This window comes from Rhincodon typus, chromosome 21 (assembly GCF_021869965.1).
Source record: "Rhincodon typus isolate 14 chromosome 21, sRhiTyp1.1, whole genome shotgun sequence".
Lineage (NCBI taxonomy): Eukaryota > Metazoa > Chordata > Chondrichthyes > Orectolobiformes > Rhincodontidae > Rhincodon > Rhincodon typus.
Window position 1 is genome coordinate 44,160,532 of NC_063352.1, and position 5,621 is coordinate 44,166,152.

Sequence of the window (5,621 nt, forward strand, 5' to 3'; positions counted from 1 at the left end):
GATTAAGGTTAGGGTTAGAGTTAGGGTTATGTTTAAGTTTAGAGTTCGGGTTAGGGTTAGGGTTAGACTTATGGTTAGGTTTAGGGTTAGATTTAGGGTTACGGTTAAGGTTAAGTTTAGGATTAGGGTTAAGGGTAGGGTTAGAGTTAGGGTTAAGGTTAAGTTTAGGGTTAGGGTTGAGGGTAGGGTTAGGATTAAGGGTAGGATTAGGGTTAGGGTTAGGTTTATGTTTAAAATTAGGACTAGATTTAGAGTTAAGGTTAGGATTAGGATTAGGATTAGGATTAATGTTATAGTTACAGTAGGAGTTGGCATCCTGCTTGTTTTGGATATTACTTGACTCTTTCTGTCTTGGAAAATGGTGTAGTTCATTGGTAAGAGTTCAAAACCTGGTTAGTAAATGTCAACTATTCCCATCAGTTGGGTGTGAAGATCTGCTCAGGACATCACTGAGCCAAAACACAAGATTTTGCCCAAAGCAGTGACTCTTTATTGCTCAATTTTTGTCAACACAATCATATCGTCAGTGTCATTGAAGTCTACAGCATAGAGAAAAGGCCTTTCAGCCCATCATATCCATACCAGTCCAACACAGCCCCCTTACTATTCTAATCCCATTTTTCAGCATTTTGCCTGTAGCCTCATCTGCCTTGGCATCGCAAGTGCCCATCTAAATATTCCTTAAATGTTATGAAGTTTCCTGCTTTCTCCACCCTTACAGGCAGTGAGCTACAGATTCCCACCAGCCTCTGGGTGAAAATGTTTTACTCTCATCTCCTCCGCACATTCTGCCCCTTACCTTAATTCTATACCCTCGCCCCGGTCATTGATCCCTGCATCAACAGGAAATGTTTCTTCCTGACTACATTGTCAATGCACCTCCTAATTTTATACATCTCAATCATGTCCCCTCTCAGTCCCCCCTACTCTGAGGAAAACAACCCCAAATTATCCAGTCTCTCTTCATAACTGAAATTCTCCAGCGCAGGCAACATTCTGGTAAATCTCCTCTGCTCCCTCTCCAGTGCTATCACATCCCTCCTAGAATGTGGATTCCAAAACTGCACACAATACTCTAGCTGTGGCCTAATAAATTTTTTATACAGTCCCAGCATAACCTCCCTACTCTTAAATTCAATGCCTTGACTAATAAGGGCAAGTATACCATGTGGCTTCTTAACTACTTTATTCCTGATACCTTCAGGGACCACTGTCCATGCTCACCAAGGTTCTTCTGATCCTCAGTGCTTCCCAGGGTCCTACTGCCCAAGTGCATCACCTCCCATTTATCTGGATTGAATTCCATTTGCCACTGATCCGTCCATCTGACCAGCCCATCTATATCCTCCTGTAGTCTAAGGCTATCTCTCTCACTGTTTACCACCCCAGCAATTTTTACTTCATCTGCTTACTGATTCAAGTCTAAATCAATTATATAAGCCGCAAACAGCAAGGACCCCGACAATAGCCCCTGTGGTGTACAACTAGAACAGACCTTCCGTCAGAAAAACACATCTCAACCATCAGCCTCTGCTTATAGCCACTCAGCCAATTGTGGACCAAATTTCCTTGGATCCCTTGGACTCTTACCATTGCTGTCAGTTTCCCATGTGGGCCCTTATCAAAAGCCTTGCTGAGGCTATATCAAAATAGACTATGTCAAAAGCATTGCCCTCATCTACACACCTGGTCACCTCTTCGAAAAATTCAACCAAGTTGACCAGACTTCAAACAATTCGATGCTGATCACATTGTTGAATGCCCCCTCAATGCTTTAGACACGTTTTCTAGTCAACCTGTATCAGCCATGTTATTACATACTTCTAGAGTCACTACAACTAATATACAGGCCTCCTGGCTCACTGGTAGGGACACTATCACCAAGCCACAAGAGCTCACGCTCTGCCTTTTAGATGCTTTCTTTCTCCTGGGGAGCAGACAGTTTCAGGTGGTCAATGTGCTCCTTTACATTAGCTCTCTGGACTATCCCCCATTGTTTTCTCCATCTGCATCAAGGGTCCCATGTTAACTGGGCACTGTGCTGAAATCCATCCCTGAATCCCACCCTGCTCTGTGCTTTCGTTTCTGTTTGATCTATTTCTTTAACAGTCACAATCTGTGGTTGACCGTAGCAGCAACTGGCCAACTTTCTTCTCGATCTGAGATAGTAGGAATTGCTGATGCTGGAGAATCTGAGATAACAAGGTGTAGAGCTGGATGAACACAGCAAGCCAAGCAGCGTTAGAGGAGCAGGAAGGCTGACGTTTCGTGTCTGGACCCTTCTTCAGAAATGGAAAATGATGGGTTTCATTTCTGAAGAAGGGACTAGACCCGAAATGTCAGCTTTTCTGCTCCTCTGATGCTGCTTGGTCTGCTGTGTTCATCCAGCTCTACACCTTTTTATCTCTTTCTTCTCGATATGTTTCCTTTCGTAGGCTCCATTCTGATGGACATGTTCCGTTTTCCCCACCCTGGTCCCGGTGATAGGAGACTATTTCCTTTCCCCATCTGTCCCTCGATTTCACCAAGAAATTATTGCACAGAAGCAACCACAGGAATTGTGTTTAACTTCCTGCACATTAGATTAGATTTTGATCAGAATGACATTAAATGTCAAGAAGAAAACCATGATTGTCACTTGTCCTTTTCTTTTAGAAAGCTATGAGGCGTTAACTCATCACCTAAACGGAGCATCGTTTATTTGTTATTCATATATTTGTGAAAGTTAACCTACATTGTGATATACATTTACAGTCTAGGTCAACAGATCACTCTAGACTCACCATTCCAAACTCAACACTTAGCAATTTCAGGTTAAGCATTCCAGGGGTTTGTGCACATTTAGTTGTTTTAGACTTATAAATGTATCCTAACAACTTGACAACTCTAATGACTTGACATTGCCTCTACTAGCCTCTGCATATAATCCAGCGAATAGTAATTATGAGCTTAGCTTTTCCCTGAATTCAGAAAAAAGATTTCCTGAGCACAATGACCCTTTTATTGTAATTTATAGAAATGTGATTTTGAGCTGCGAGAACACACCATCCATGGTCAACCTGTCCTATGGTGGTATTCAAACCCATCGTTTTCCTGCACAGATCATTACCAGTTGGTTCACTTTGATGCAGTCGCCCTGATCTAAATGAATATTGAAAGGCGGTGATGTGTCTCCTCCTGTTTACACACAATCTTTTACAAAGCATTCACAAGTCGTACTACAGTCATCGAGTCATAGGGATGTACAGCACAGAAATAGACTCTTCAGTGCAACTTGTCCATGCCAACCAAATATCCGAAACTAATCTAGTCCCATTTGCCCCATATGTCTCTAAACCCTTCCTATTCATCCAGATGTCTTTTAAATGTTGTAATTGTACCAGCCTCCACCACTTCCTCTGGCAGTTCATTCCATACATGCCACCTTCTGCGTGAAAACGTTACTCCTCAGCTCCCTATTAAATCTTTCCCCTCTCATCTTAAACCTATGCTGTCTGGTTTTGGACTCCCCTACCCTGGGGAAAAGACCTTGGCTATTTATCCTGTCCATGCCCCTCATGTTTTTATAAACATCTATAAGGTCACCCCTCAACCTCTAATGCTCTGGGGAAAATAGACCCAGCCTAATCAGCTTATCCAAATCTCAAACCTTCCAACCCTGGCCACATCCTTGTAAATCTTTTTTGAACTCTTTCAAGTTTCACAACATTTTTCCTATAACAGGTAGACCAGAATTGCACACAGTATTTCATTGATGGACATTGATAGATTGACACATGGAGGTAAAGGATCAAGGATGACTGATTCCACCCTATGCATTAGGATAAATTAGTGTGGGATAGGAATTCTATTTACTCTGAAAATTTTCTCTCAAACTGATCTGCAGCCAATCCGGAAATCGGCAATAGTTATGGAAACGTATGTATAGATAATTTTGCCAAGGGATACAATTTCTAAAAGCTCACATTTGATTCATATTTATCCGTCTCAATATTAAAGGGAAAGTAATAAAGGACGTCTTTTTTTTAGTAATGATAGCAGGTCCTTCACATTATTGAGGCCACAGACTGAGAGGTGCAATGGTCTATAAGCAAACATCAATCAAAATCCAGTTCACACATGAAGAGAGCTGCTTTTAAAATGCACTATCTCTGTGGTTAAGGGACTGAATATCTGTGTGCGATACCAGGTGGTAGAAGGGGAAAGGAAGGATAATTTACGTTAAACTATTGAAGGCCTTCGTTTGCTACACCTGGAAAACATAAAAGGGAAGTATCAGCTGAAGGAGTTGGCACTTCAAAGGCCTTATCCTGCAGCTTGAGACAGCAGGACACGATGCATTGAAAACATATTTGATGCTGCGCAGCCGAGCTTTAACAAACTGCTCTGAGATATGATTTCCCCTCACAACACAATGCCATTTGGTTGGGCAGAGTGAGGCAAACAGCTTGGCCATCTCAACAATCTGCTGACAGCAATATGTCACCAGATACCCTGCATCGTGACACTCTTTCTACCAGCTTTAGCTCGATCGTGGCAGCCGTGAATGCAGCTGCTACTCTTCCTTAGAGTTAAAGTTTAGTCGCGTTACATTTTTTGGCAACTGTCATCAATAATGAAGCTTGCTCCTGAAAATAATGATTTCTTCTGCAGTGTAGATTCACTAAATGGTAGCTTCTCCTTATTGAGCCATCCAGTTCCTATGTCCTTCATGGCAGTAAGCCACCAATCATCTTTTTTCTAAAGAGCCTGGGACAGCTCCCTTGGTCTTTCACAAAACACAGACTGATTTGCTTACTTTGCTTCATTGTTGGAAGGTCATCACCCTTGCAATTAAGAATCTTATTTTTCAAAACTTCATCATTCAGCATTCAGTTCTTTAGCAAAACTTCACCAGCTTGGGACATCACAACATTCAGTTAAAGGAACTGAATACAATATCATCTCCGTCTCCTTCTGAGGTTCCCAGCACCGTAAATGCCAACCTTCAACCCAGTTGTTTCAGTTTGCACGATATCAAAAACATGGCCAAAAGAACTGGATATTACAAAGGCTATGGGCCCTGACAATGTCCTGGCAATAGTCCTGAAGACTTGTGCTTCAGAATTAGCTGTGTCCATAGATAAGTGTTCCAGTGCTGTTACATCTCTGGCATCTATCGATCAATACGTAAAATAGCATAACGTCCTTTCCACAAAAAGCAGGAGAAATCTGGACCAACCAACTATTGCCCTGGCAGGCTATGTTCTGTCGATTATCGGCAAAGTGATAGAAGATGTTGTCAACATAACGACGAATCAGCACTTACTCAGCAACAACTGGCTCACAGAAGCTCAGTTTGGGTTCAACCAGGGCCATTCTGCCCCAACCTCATTATGGACTTGGTTCAAACATGGACAAAAGAGTTGACCTCAACAGAAAGAGTGACAGCCCTTGACATCAAGGCTGCATTCAACCAAATGTTATATCAAGGAACCCCAGCAAAACTGGAGTCAATGGGAATTGGGGAGGTGGGGGCAGGGTTTGGTGGGGGAGGAACCAGTGGAAACTCTCCACTGGTTAGAGTCGTAACAAGCACAATTAAGGATGGTTGTGGTTGTTGGAGGTCAGTCATCTCAGCT